Source organism: Giraffa tippelskirchi, chromosome 5 (assembly GCF_054371585.1).
Source record: "Giraffa tippelskirchi isolate mGirTip1 chromosome 5, T2T-mGirTip1v1.2.pri, whole genome shotgun sequence".
Taxonomy (NCBI): Eukaryota; Metazoa; Chordata; class Mammalia; order Artiodactyla; family Giraffidae; genus Giraffa; species Giraffa tippelskirchi.
Window position 1 is genome coordinate 12,766,732 of NC_137279.1, and position 15,448 is coordinate 12,782,179.

Genomic DNA, 15,448 nt, shown 5'->3' on the forward strand with positions numbered 1-15,448 from the left:
TCAGGACACAAAATTAACACACAGAAATCCCTTGCATTCCTATACACGACCAATGAAAAATCAGAAAGAGAAATTAAGGAAACAATTCCATTCAACATTGTAACAAAAAGAATAAAGTACCTAGGCATAAATCCACCTAAAGAGACAAAAGACCTGTATGCAGAAAACTATGCATGCATGCATGTTAAGTCACTTCAGTTGTGTGTGACTTTTTGCGACCCTCTAGACGATAGCCTGCCAGGCTCCTCTGTCCATGGGATTCTCCAGACAAGAATACTGGAATGGGTTCCCATTTCCTTCTCCAGGGGATCTTCCTGACCCAGGAATCAAACCCTGGTCTCCTGCATTGCAGACATATTCTTTACTGACTGAGCTATGAGGGAAGCCCTAAAGATAGTATGGTGCTGGCACAAAAACAGAAATATAGACCAATAGAACAAGATAGAAAGCCTGAGATAAACCCACACACCTATGGGCACCTTATCTTGGACAAAGCAGGCAATAATATACAACCTTTTCAATAAGTGGTGGTGGGAAAACTGGACAGGTACATACAGAAGAATGAAATCAGAATACTTCCTAACATCATATACAAAAATAAACTCAAAATGGATTAAAGACAAATGTAAGGCCAGAAACTAAAAAGACTCAAAGAAAAGAGGCAGCAAGATTCTCTTTGACCCACTTCCTAGAGTAATGAAAACAAAAACAAAAATAAACAAATGGGACCTAATTAAAAGTAAAGCTTTTTCACAGCAAAGGAAACTATAAACAAGATGAAACAATCACCCTTAGAATGGGAGAAAATAATTACAAATGAAGTAATGATAAAGGATTAATCTCCAACATATATAAGCAGCTCATACAGCTCAATATCAGAAAAACAAACAACCCAATCAAACAATGGGCAGAAGACCAGAACAGACATTTCTCCAAAGAAGACATACAGATGGCCAATATACACATGAAAAGATGCTCAACATCTCTCATTATTAGAGAAATGTAAATCAAAGCTATGATGAGGTATCACCTCATACCAGTCACAATGTCCATCATCATAAAATCTACAAGCAATAAATTCTGGAGAGGATGTGGAGAAAAGGGAACACTCTTGTACTGTTGGTGGAAATGTAAGTTGATACAGCCACTATGGAAAACAGTATGGAGATTCTTTAAAAAAACAACTAGGAATAAATCTACCAGATGACCCAACAATCCTACTACACCCTGAGGAAACCACAATTCAAAAATACACCTGTACCCCAATATTTGTTGCAGCACCATTTACAATAGCCAGTACATGGAAGCAACCTAAATGTCCATCAACAGATGAATGTATAAAGAAGTTGTGGTACATATATACGAATGAGTATTACTCAGCCATGAAAAGGAGCAAACGCTCATGAGTTGAACTGAGGTGGATGAACCTGAAGCCTGTTATACAGAGTGACAGAAGTCAAAAGAGATAAACAAATATTGTATATTAATTCATATATATATAGAACCTTGAAAAATGGTACTGATTAATCTATTTATAGGGAAGGGATGGAGATGCAGACGTAGAGAAGGGACTTGTGGACACAGTGGGCAAAGGAGAGGGTGGGATGAGTTGAGAAAGTAGCGTTAACATACATACACTGCCATGAGTGAAATAGATAGCTAGTGGGAAGCTGCTATATAACACAGGGAACCCAGCCAGGTGCTCTGTGACAAACTAGAGGAGTGGGATGGGGAGTGGGGGTGGGAGGAAGGCTCAAGAGGGAGGGGAGATATATATATACACACACATACATAGTTATGACTGATTGGTGTTGTTGTACAGCAGAAACCAACACAACATTGTAAAGCAATTATCATCCAGTTAAACAAATTTTAAATAAAGAAATAGAACAGATAACATAAATAAGTACTTAAGATATAATTTACAGCATGATGGCCATAGTTGCCATGCTGTATGATATATATGAAAGTTGTTAAGAAATAAATCCTAAGAATTCTCTTCAGGAAGCACCAGAGTCTGCTCTTCTGCACTGCAGTGGCAAAGAGTAAGTTTCAGATGGAAGCTTGGCCATGGTTTTGATTTTGACAGGAAAATTAAAATGAAGAGAGCAGGTCTTTCACTGATTTCTGACCCTGCCTGGACTACATACCTGCCTGCAAACACACCAATTGTTACCAGAAAGTCAAGAGGCACTTTAGACAAGAGAGCAAGTGGGTACTGGATTTTCTTGAGCCCTTAGAGGCCTGGCGAGCCCCCTGGGGTCCAGGAAATCTGGAGACTTTCATCCAGAAAATCCAGATGAAACAAATAGCTTTGTAAATGTTAAAGAAAAATCAGAGCTTCATTTTTGCATGCAAACTGATAATATCAGTTTGGGATTATAATTGGGAGCCCCCAAAGTGAAATTTGAAGTCTCATCCATGGGGTGAATGCACAGCCTGGGACCTCTTCCCAATTGGGACTCCAGATTGCTATTAACAAGGGACTTCTCACTGCTGTTCAAGTCTGGATGTTGCTCAGTCAAATTTGGTGATGCATGTGCCAGTACTTTTCTTTCTTCTTTCTATTTCTCTTCTTTTAATGACTGTATATTGAAATTAAGTCAATCAATCCTTTATTAAATATTGAAATTGTTCAAAACAAAACAAAAAACTTTGTCAATCAAGAGACTTAGCAGTGCTCAAATGCTGCCTTTTATTTTTCTTTCAGAGATATGAAGAAATAGCTAACAAGGAATGTCAATGAAATGCAAATCTCATATATTTGAATGCAGTTACTATCATATCTTTCAGTTTTCTTCTTATCAGGAGAATACTGATACCTTTCTCTCCCTCTCTTTTTTTTTTTAGGTTCCATTATTTAAATGTAACTGTGTTGGATCCATTTGACTTCTCTCACACAACTTAACAAAAGAACAAATTAAAACACACATGCACACATGATTAAGTCCTCAGAATCTGCCTTCTTCTGTAAGGCTCAGCTCCATCACTCAAGGTAGGATGCTACCTAATTTTTCTATTCCTCCTACTAAAAACATGTGGACTAATCTTTATATTCTTAGATGTACAACACACTGTGATTATGTGATTTTGTTGAATTTGTTGATTTTCCACTTATGTAGACTATTTTTCTATGTGAATGAGAACTCCTATCCACTCTATTTGGATACAGAGTTTACCATGTAAGAGCTTAAGTAAAGATTCGGAATGGACCTTTTTATTCCTTATAAATGGAAATGTTCCTGGCATATCATAACCAATTACTGCATATAGAATTAAATACATATCACTTTCATGAAAGTAGCTTATTTAATAATCACAGTAAAGCACATCAATGAGAAACGAAAATAATTGTAATAAACTTCATGTGCTATAAAGCTAGCATACTTTAGTCACAAGGGAGCATTTGAAGATCTCAGTGAAAGGCAAACTTTTTTTCTTTAACTTTTTTCTTTTTTCTTTTCTTGACTGCACTACACAGCTTGTGCGGAGAAGGCAATGGCACCCCACTCCAGTACTCTTGCCTGGAAAATCCCATGGATGGAGGAGCCTGGTAGGCTACAGTCCATGGGGTCACACAGAGTCAGACACAACTGAAGCGACTTAGCAGCAGCAGCAGCAGCAGCAGCAGCACAGCCTGTGGGATTTTAGTTCCCTGACCAGGGATCAAACCTGGGCCCTCAACAGTGAGAGCAAAGAGTCCTAACCACTGGATCACCAGGGAATTCCTGAAAGGCAGTTTCTTCTTGATTAGGGCACTTGCTGATAACCGGGTAATTAGAAAGATGAAAAAAATAGAAAAGTAAATAAACACACATTTCAAAATTGAAATCTAAGCGAAATGTGGTTGTTACATATTTTACGTTATGTGAATGATCACTTTGGTAATCAAGAAACTGCTACTTATCATTTTAAAAATGGGTCCCTTTTTGTTCCTTTACTTTCCTTCATTCCATAGATATGGATATAGATAGGGAATTCCCTGGCAATGCTGTGGTTAGGACTCCAAGCTCTCACTGCTGAGGGCCCAGGTCTGATCCCTGGTCAGAGAAATAAGATCTCACAAGCTGTGTGGTGTGACCAAAAAAAGATAGATGGATAGATAGATAGATAGCCTTGACAAATGTTATAACTTGCCTAATAATTGTATTTTAACAACTTAATATCACAGACTTAGGATATTCAGAGCTGCTTTTTTCCATAGTTGAAGTTTAAAAAATGATTTAAATATTGCAATTGTCCCCCAACTTGACCTCCAATTTCAATATATTACTGCTGCTGCTGCTAAGTCGCTGCAGTTGTGTCCAACTCTGTGCGACCCCATAGATGGCAGCCCACCAGGCTCCCCCGTCCCTGGGGTTCTCCAGGCAAGAACACTGGAGTGGGTTGCCATTTCCTTCTCCAATGCATGAAAGTGAAAAGTGAAAGTGAAGTCGTTCAGTCCTGTCTGACTCTTAGCGACCCCATGGACCGCAGCCTACCAGGCTCCTCCGTCCATGGGATTTTCCAGGCAAGAGTATTGGAGTGGGGTGCCAGTGCCTTCTCCGAATGTATTACTAAGGACTCAAGCTTTTGTAGAGCTTAGCCACAGTCTGGGTTTGAAGTAGAGGGAAGTAGTTTAAGATGAATAGTAAACAGTTTGGAAAATCATTCTGTTTTTAAATTTTTAATCCAGACGAAAAGCACTACTTCTGCGGATCCTCACTAAATATAATTGGCATTCAAAAGTAATCAGATTACTCTCACTATAATAATTAATTTAAAGGCCTTAGATTAAGTAGAATGTATCAGTATTTCAGTTTTCTATGTTATGTTACTCAGAAAAATAAATGGCCAAATTGCCTGTAAGATTGACCCATGAAGGAACTTCAGAAAATAGATTGCTTTTTGAGAAAATAACACAAGAGGTTATCTTCAGTTTACTTCCCAACTTCCTTCCTAAATGACTCATAACTGAAACCAAACAGAAGTTTGAGATTTGAGTTGGTCATGTGTCTCAGCCTCTAGTGTTTTAACTTCTCTAGCCTCTGTGTCTTCGTTCAAGTGGACTCTGTCCAGATAGCACACACTTGCCATTTCGTGTTCCTGATTGTTCCTAATAGATGATGTGAAGCATCATGGTGTGACTTCCCCTGGTTATTACTCAATATCTGTTTAAGATGGCAACATTCACAAAACGCACGGTGGGGTATGTTTTACATGCTCTTGAAAGAGTGGAAAACATCATAATCTGAAAGAAGCGAGGAAGAATGGCCAATGGATAAACAATCTTTCCTCAAACAAAACAATAGTTAGAAATGATGCAAATGAAAAATGTTCCTTTCAAACACATCCTGAAACCTACCATGTATGTTTTCTGTAACATTATCATGGTGTATATATATGTGTGTGTGTGTGTGTGTATATGTATATATATATATTAGACTCAACATCGCTATTGAGAAATATTTTAAATATTGAGTTATCTGAAATGCTCTTTAAAGTCAGGAGATGCCTCCTTCAGAGAGGAAAAGAGAGAACAAAAGCATTTGAATGTTAGAAACAATGTCATTGTATTAAAAGCTCCAACTTTGAAGAGGCTGACACCAAATAGATTGATGTGCACTCCCTTTTCTCATATTAATTCTCTTTATTCATCTAAAAAATGATATATATTATAAATATTCTTAATAAGGTGAAGTCATATAAACAGGTTCATTTAGAATATGACTTCTACTCTATATTTAGAAATCTATAGCATCACTTGAAATAAAGTTATGTCCTTGAAAATTATAAAACAATTGTGAATTTCTAAACTAAACTACTTAATTTAGGTGTTACAAGTCAAGAACAGGACTTTTCACATTCTTGAGGATATTAGCATGGTGGTGGACTGGCTAGATGCTTGCAGACAGGATGGGCTTGGGAGTTGGGCAAATATGGGTTCTGTTCCTTTCTAGCAGTATGGTTAATAAGATCCCCATATTCCTCATCATTCAAAGGTAAAATGGGAATAGTAATATCTACTGCATTCCTGGGGCTTCCCTGGTGACTCAGACAGTAAAGAGTCTGCCTGCTATGCAAGAGACCTGGGTTCCATTGACCTGGGTTGGGAAGATCCCCTGGAGAAGGAAATGGCAACCCACTCCAGTATTCTTGCCTGGAGAATTCCACAGACAGGGGAGCCTAGAGGACTACAGTCCATAGGGTTGCAAAGGGTCAGACACGACTGAGTGACTAACACACAAACTGTATTCCTAGCTCAGGACTGATATACAATTCAAGGAAGCAAGTTTTATTTTTCTATTTCAAACTATAACTCAAGGCAAATGACTTTGCAGGTTTTCATTTCTCTGAGTGAGTGGGTGAGTGAAAGTCGCTCAGTCGTGTCCGACTCTTTGCCACCCCATGGACTATACAGTCCGTGGAATTCTCTAGGTCAGGATACTGAAGTGGGTAGCCTTTCCCTTCTCCAGGGGATCTTCCCAACTGAGGGATCGAACCCAGGTCTCCCGCATTGCACGCAGATTCTTTACCAGTTGAGCTACCAGGGAAGCCCAAGAATACTGGAGTGGGTAGCCTACCCCTTCTCCAGCGGATCTTCCCGACTCAGGAATCAAACTGGGGTCTCCTGTATTGCAGGTGGATTCTTTACCAACTGAGCTATCAGGGAATCATATAATAAATATGTTGATAATAATACTGCATTGAAAAAAATAACAGAGAAAGTGGAAATAACTTGATGTTCTAAAATTGGCTTTCTGTGACATCAAGAACTAGGAATCTCTCTGGACTTAACTTGCTTCAGTTATACTGTAAGAAGTTTTAGAGAGGGCTACATAATTCCTCTTCTTATATATGACTACTAAATGAACTTAATATCCACACTGCTGCTGCTAAGTTGCTTCAGTCGTGTCCGACACTGTGCAACCCCATAGATGGCAGCCCACCAGGCTCCTGCATCCCTGGGATTCTCCAGGCAAGAACACTGGAATGGGTTGCCATTGGCTTCTCCATAATATCCACACATCCTGTGGTAACTCAATATAGTTCTTTGCTTCTCAATTGGCTTACAGCTCAGCAAAGGTCTACTCTGTTATGCCATGATACAAAGCATTAATTAGGGCATTAAAAAAAAAACAAAACTTTAGCTGTGTGAGGAAGAATCATGTCCCCCTACCCAAAGCTGTCCAGGTTCTAACTCCTGGAATTTGTCATGTATTATATAACAACATGGAATAAAAGCTGCAGAGAAAATTATTTTGCTAATCATCTGACCTTAAAATAAAGAGTTTATCCTGGATTACCCAATGTAATCATATGCGAAACTCAAAAGGGTTCCTAAACATGAAAGAGGAAGACAGAAGGCTCATTGACAGGGCGATGCAATGTGAGCAAGACTTGACTGCTATTAGTAGTTTTGAAGATGGAAGCGGCCAGGGAAGCAAGAATGTGAGCAGCCTCTAGGAGGTGGAAAAGGGCAAGAAAATGTGTTCTCCCCTAGAGCTTCCACAAAGGAATGCACACCTGGATTTTAGCCAATGTGGCCAGTTTAGGACTTCTGAACTACAGAACTAAAAGATAAAGAATTTGTATTGTTAAGTTTAGGTAAGCTGTTACAGTAGCAATAAGAGACTAATACAGTAGCTAATGTGAGCAAGAGAAGAACACATTGGGAGTGATGAGACCAACCTCCTATAATGGCAAGTATGTGTAAATCACTCAACACAGATACATGCAACAAATCACATAGTGTCTTTTGAGCTCTGTCTCCTTCTACTGCATGATAATGTTACAGTCCTTCTCAGACCTGCTTACAGCACCCCACTAGACTGGAAGATGTATGCTTTTTGCTTCAATGCCCTTACGACTTGGGTTTCCCTGGTGGCTCAGATGGGAAAGAATCTGCCTGCAATGTGGGAGACCTAAGTTTGATTTCTGGGTTGGGAAGATCCCCTGGAGAAGAGAATGGCTTCCCACTCCAGTGTTCTTACCAGGAGAATTAATTCCATGGGCAGAGGAGCCTGGTGGGCTACAGTCATGGGGGTCACAGAGAGTTGGACATAACTGTGCAACTAACATTTTCACTTTTTTCCCTTGTGACTTATTTCTCTTGCTGCTGCTGCTAAGTCGCTTCAGTCGTGTCCGACGCTGTGCGACCCCATAGACGGCAGCCCACCAGGCTCCACCATCCCTGGGATTCTCCAGGCAAGAACACTGGAGTGGGTTGCCATTCCCTTCTCCAATGCATGAGAGGGAAAAGTGAAAGTGAAGTCGCTCAGTCGTGTCCGACTCTTAGCGACCCCGTGGACTGCAGCCTACCAGGCTCCTCTGTCCACGGGATTTTCCAGGCAAGAGTACCAGAGTGGGGTGCCATTGCCTTCTCCTTATTTCTCTTAGGTCTTGTCCTATGAATTTACCTTAAGTGTAGTCTTTTAAGCTTTAAAGTCATCACAGTATTTCTTCAGAGATTTTCCTTTTTTTAATTTTCTCTGCAAATACTACCTATAGAGTGATTCATTATCCTTCTTACCCGTGTGCTCATACTCTGTACAATCTCTGTTGGGCCCACTCTAGTCTATATTGTGTGTGGATTAGGGGGAGATTTAAAAGGAGAATGTGTAATTTTCTTCCTGGAATTAAAACTGAAAATGAAAACCTCCACTTGCAAAATAAGTGGGACATCACCAGAATTCTTTCTTTACCCAACACAATGTCAGTTCAGAATAAACAAAAAACACTGGTCAGCTACTTCATGCCCAATATCCTACAGCTTTAATAAGATCTAGAAGGAGGAGACAAGTCAAATTGGGAGTTATCATGGTATGATGAAAAAAAAAAGATAACTAGTTTTGGAGTCAGCAAAACTTGTTCCTCTTCAGTTCTTCCTTATCATTTTTTCTCTTTTAGTAAGTCTTTATTACAGAATTGTGACATTCATTTTTTCATTCTTAGCATGAAGCTTACTTCTGGGAAATACCCTTATTGGTTTTTGGTTGAATGGATATACCTAATTTAGCACAGAAAGGAACTTTTGAGTGAGAAAACTTGTCACTCTGATAGGATACAGAAAACTACTGCTTAGTAGGTGGATACTTTTGCTATCATAGATTATTTTGAGAATCTTATAAAAGCTAAACACCTAAAACAAAAAATAACACAATAACACAATAATTATCATAAAACTTCAGATAGCTCTTAAGCTTTTGAACATGATCCAAATTAAAAACCTACGGCAGTGGATTCTCCTGCAGTAAAATAAAAGGGAATTAGTAACAACTTGGAAAAGATTGAAGAGAACTACATAACAAAAGAGGGCAGTAATGTCATAGAAAGAACTTTCAATTGAGAATCAAGTGACTAAGAGAGCAAGTTTTACCAAGAATTTATTTAATCAAGTTATTTAAAACATTTTGATAGAAAACATCAAAGAGGACTTCCCTGGCATTCCAGCAGTTAAGACTCTGCTTCCAATGCGGGGGGGTGTGGGTTCAATGTCTGATTAGGGAACTAAGATCCTATATGCCACATGGCCAAAAATTTAAAAGTTAAATTAAATTTTTAAAAATCACTAGAAGTGTTAACCGTAACACTCTTTAGGTTTCTTTTCATCTTGTTTCTAACATTCTCTTGATCTGTTTCTACTTTATAAAATTAGGATGTTAGTGATATGGGGTAAATGTTTGTGTCCCTCCAAATTTCACAAGTTGAACTTATAACCACGTATGGATGAATTTACTTCTCAGGAAGTAATTAAGTTTAAGTGAGATTATTAAGTGAGGGTCCTGGATAACAATAAGGTCCTACTGTATAGATCAGGGAACAATATTCAATATCCTATGATAAACCACCAAGGAAAAGAATGTTAAAAAGAGAATATAAATATATGTATAACTGAATCACTTTGTTGTACAGCAGAAATTAACACAGCTTCATAAATCAACTACACTTCAACAAAAAAAGAAGTCAGGGCCCTGATCTAATAATATAACTGTACTTGTAAGAAAAGACCCGACATCTGGTATAGTCAGACAATAAAACATTATTCAGCACTAAAAAGAAATGAGCTATCAAGTATGAAAAGACATGGAATAACCTTAAATGCATACTACTAAGCAAAAAGGAATCTTCTATAAGCCACAAAGAGAACTTTCATCGGAAACCAAATTTTCCAGAACCTTGATCTTGGATTTCTCAACCTTCAGAACTGTAAGAAATAAATTTATGTTGCTTAAACCACCTAGACGGTGGAATTTTCTTATTAGTACTTTTTGGCTGCATCAGATCTTAGTCGTGGTGTGCAGATCTTCCTTGGGTCACACAGGATCTTTCCATGCAGCTCACAAGCTTAGTTGCTTCCACCTCCCCACCAGCCCCCAGCTGGCAGGATCTTAGTCCCAAGACCAGCAGCTGAACCTCATCCTTGCATTGCAAGGCAGATTCTTAACCACTGGACTACCAGGGAAATCCCTGTGGAATTTTGTTATGGCAGCCCAAGCAGAATTGCACAACTGAATAATCACCAAGGTTCTAGTATCATTTCTATTTCCATAATGTCATAAATCTCTAATTAGTCCAACTTTGGAGGCCAATATAAGAAACAACTATAGATGACATTTTATTTGTATTATGAGATAACACATATAAAATCAAAAGTTTTTTTTAAACACAGTCTTGAACTATACCAACAATTTTTTGTTACAAAATGGCTTCAACTATTACTGTTTTCAACTCCCTTCATTTTTTTTTTAATTTTAGGTATAGAACTTTTATTAAAAATTCCGTTCCAAAGACAAAAATTGTCCAACTTCCACAATAAATCAATAAGCCTACAGGATATCTATATGCCTTAGACATTCACTGTATCACTCAAAATAAAACATTATTGTTCCATTGTCCCAATGAAAATGAGAAAAAATATAGCTTCACACACAAAATTATAAAATCACTAATTACAAATCATATTCATAAGAATAAATATAAATATAAAAATCATGTCCAATGTTCCTGACTCAAGTGTTATAACCATGTTCAAAAGTAATTAAAGAAAAAGTGAGGGACTTCCATGTGATCCAGTTGCTAAGATTCTGTGCTCCCAATGCAGGGAACTCAGCTTTGATCCCTGGTCAGGGAACTAGAATTTGGGACAGTCAAATAAATAAATAAATATTTTTTAAAAATACTTTTCTAAAAAAGTAAAAGTAGAAAATACTTTATTAAAAGTGAAAAAGGACATATAGTTTTGAGAAACTTTAAGTCTGTCAGAGGAAACAACTGTTAACTGTGTCCACACATACAATTTTATTCATAAATATTCATATAATTTAATTTACATATTCTCAAAGATAATTTGTTATTGACTGTAATAATTAGGAATAATGAAATTTTTCCCAAAATAATTAACAAGTGAAAACTAAATAAAGCAAGTCTAAAGAAGAAACCAAGGAAAGAAAAACAGGGGCCTTTGCTGGTAGTCCAGTGGCTAAGACTTCATGCTGTCGATGCAGGGGACCCAGGTTTGATCCCTGGTCAGGGAATCAGATCCCACATGCCATAATGAAGACGGAAGATCCCATGTGGCCCAACTAAGACCCAGTGTAGCCAAATAAACAATTTTTTTTAAAAAGGAAAGACAAAAGAAAATAAAACAAAAGTTGAGTTAACTCTACCCTTTGGTTAAGATCATGGCATCTGGTACCATCACTTCATGGCAAATAGAAGTGGAAACAGTGACAGATTTTATGAAAATCTATTCACATTGTGACTGAAGCCATGAAATTAAAAGATACTCACTCCTTGGAAGGAAAGTTATGACAAACATAGCACATTAAAAAGCAGAAACGTCACTTGCCAACAAAGGTCCATCTAGGCAAAGCTGTGGTTTTTCCAGTAGTCATGTATGGATGTGAGAGTTGGACCATGAAAAATGGCTGAGCACCAAAGAATTGATGCTTTCAAACTGTGGTGGTGGAGAAGACCCTTGAGAGTCCCTTGGACTGCAAGGAGATCAAACAAGTCCATCTAAAGGAAATCATCCTTGACTATTCATTCATGACCTAGATAACCATGATAGTGTGATCACTCACCTAGAGCCAGACATCCAGGAATGCGAAGTCAAGTGGGCCTTAGGAAGCATCACTACGAACAAAGCTAGTGGAGGTGATGGAATTCCAGTTGAGCTATTTCAAATCCTAAAAGATGATGCTGTGAAAATGCTTCACTCAATATGTCAGCAAATTTGGAAAACTCAGCAGCGGCCACAGGACTGGAAAAGGTCAGTCTTCATTCCAATCCCAAAGAAAGGCAATGCCAAAGAATGTTCAAACTACTGAACAATTGCTCAAAATTCTCCAAGCCAGGCTTCAACAGAATGTGAACTGTGAACTTCCAGATGTTCAAGCTGGATTTAGAAAAGGCAGAGGAACCACAGATCAAGTTGCCAACTGGATCATCAAAAAGGCAAGAGAGTTCCAGAAAAACATCTGCTCTATTGAATATGCTAAAGCCTTTGACTGTGTGGAGCACAGCAAACTGTGGAAAATTCTTCAAGAGATGAGAATACCAGACCACCTGACCTGACTCTTGAGAAATCTGTGTGCAGGTCAAAAAGCAACAATCAGAACTGGACATGGAACAACAGACTGGTTCCAGATCAGGAAAGGAGTACGTCAAGGCTGTATATTGTCACCTTGCTTGTTTAACTTATATGCAGAGTACATCATGCAAAATGCCAGGCTGGATGAAGCACAAGCTGGAATCAAGATTGCTGGGAGAAATATCAGTAACCTCAGATATGCAGATGACACCACCCTTATGGCAGAATGCGAAGAACTAAAGAACCTCTTGATGAAAGTGAAAGAGGAGAGTGAAAAAGTTGGCTTAAAACTCAACATTCAGAAAACTAATATCATGGCATCTGTTCCCATCACTTCACGGCAATTAGATGGGGAAACAGTGGGAACAGTGACAGACTTTATTTTGGGGGCTCCAAAATCACTACAGATAGTGACTGAAGCCATGAAATTAAAAGATACTTGCTCCTTGGAAGGAAAGTTATGACCAACCTAGACAGCATATTAAAAAGCAGAGACGTTACTTTGCCAACAAACGTCCATCTAGTCAAAGCTATGGTTTTTCCAGTAGTCATGTATGGATGTGAGAATTGGACCATAAAGAAAGCTGAATGCCAAAGAATTGATGCTTTTGAATGTGGTGTTGAAGAAGACTCTTGGAGTCCCTTGGACTGCAAGGAGATTCAACCAGTCCATCCTAAAGGAAATGAGTCCTGGATATTCAGTAGAAGGACTGATGCTGAAGCTGAAACTCCAATACTTTGGCCACCTGATGTGAAGAATGACTCACTGAAAAAGACCCTGATGCTGGGAAAGATTGAAGGCAGGAGGAGGAGGTGACAGAGGCTAAGACAATTGGATGGCATCATCGACTCTGTGGACATGAGTTTGAGCAAATTCCAAGAGACAGCAATAGACAGGGAAGGTTGGTGTGCTGCTATCCATGAGGTCACAAAGAGTGTTGGACGTGACTTAGCAACTAAACAACAATAACCATTCTGTGACAGGATTCTTCCAGGGTGCTTTATATTAAGTGGTTTGAGGATTTGGGTGTCAATGTTGGATTTTTAATTTGTTATATATGTATATTTATATGCTTTATTGAATTATAATTGATTTACTATTTATTTCATTTTATTTATTTTTGGCTGCACTGGGTCTTTGTTCCTGCAACTGGGTGCTCTCTAGTTGAGGCTAGTGGGAGCTACTCTCCATTGGGGTGGTGAGGCTTCTCGTTGTGGTGGCTTCTCTTGCTGTGGGGCACAGGCTCTAAGGCGCTGGCTCAGTAGTGTGGTGCATAGGCTTAGTTGCTCTGTGGATTCTGGGATCTTCCCAGACCAGGGGTCAAACCCATGTTCCCTGCTTTAGGAGGTGGGTACTTAATCACTGGACCATCTGGGAAGCCCCAGTTGATTTGCTATTAAGTGACTTTGAGCAACCTAATTTGTGACGGCCCAGAGAATCATTGACAAAGGCAAAGAGACTGCCCAAAGATGATGGTTGCCTAGAAGTTCTGAGTGAAAATTATCCACATAATATAAAACGTATTTCTGTTAAAGCAATTCTCTCCAGACTAGAGTTGTATGGCTCAGGCAAGTAGACAGATCTTCAAGAATAAACACTTCTAAATTAGGAGCAGGTTAATGTCTTTCTCAATTAAATGGGAAAGGACTCAAACCAGAATGGGATTCTGAATTGTAATGGACTTTCTGTAACATACAAATCTTTAAGAAATAAATATGCCTATGATGTTTGGAACAAGATACCAATGCTTTACTCTTACAAAGCAGCAAGTAACATAACAACAACAAAGTAATACAGAGTTTTGTGAGTCAAATTTGTATTTTCTCTGTGTTAGGCATCTTCAGAGAGATAGAACTAGTGGGAGATTTATCTTTATCTCCTAAAATGCCAGTTAATTTTAAGATGCTATCAATCATAAAACACTGATTTCTGGTATATAAAGTACAAACATGAAATACGTGTCTAAGAATCTATGTTAAGGGAGGTCCTATGATGGCACTCTGTACCCGAAATCTAAACAATCTAAACATTAAACAGAACAGCTTCCTCAAATATCTGGGAACTTCAGAACGACTGACACTTCTGAAGCTGTTCCAAATTTTGAAGAGATGTTTGCCAGTAGATTCACAGAAGATGACAAAGAGTACCAAGAATAACTGAAACGTCCTCCTGAGTCCCCTCCAATAGTCGAGCAATGGAATAGCAGAGCTGGTAGGAACCAAAAAATAGAGGCAATCGGTTGCAAGGTAATAGACAGTTCAGAGGTAGGAATAGCAGAGAGGGGTGGCCAAGTGACAATTGATCCAATCAGTGGCATGAATGATCCTGGGGTACCAACTGCCTGCAGCACAGACCAGAACATTACTACCCCATCAATATGGACATTATGGTTACAACCAACAGCCTCCCTATGGCTACTCCTGATAGAAGTGTCAGCGGCTTGTAGTAAAACCATCTACTTTGTTAACACGAGAAAAGTTTATATTGTACCTTCTGTTGGTCACAGTTTCACATTCTGATTGTAGCGAGTGAATTATTAATTTGTTTTGGAACCTGAGAGTTCTTAAAAATTAGATCTTACTGGAGGGATGTAATGGTTGCTGGAAATAAATACTCTCCTAAAAAGGTTTTTAAAAAAATCTATGAAACACTGTTATGAAATTCATGCTTATTGTTTGACATTCACTACCTGCAGAAATTAGTTCAGGAAGAAGACAATGAGGGCCTAGAAATCTCGTAAGATATGACAAAGGGTGAAAGAAACTTGTTACCTAATTGATGCCTCTAAATTACTGAAGAGAATGTGTTAACCAAAATGGTGCTCTCTGTTTGTAGTTTAGGAAGAGGTGACCCAATAAACAAAATTGTGCCTG

General features: G+C 38.6%; 1 pseudogene; it reads left to right on the plus strand.

The window, feature by feature from the left end:
* The first annotated feature begins 3,841 nt into the window (after positions 1–3,841).
* Positions 3,842–14,999, plus strand: LOC145505152 (RNA guanine-N7 methyltransferase-activating subunit-like protein pseudogene; annotated as a pseudogene).
* Positions 15,000–15,448: the final 449 nt, after the last annotated feature.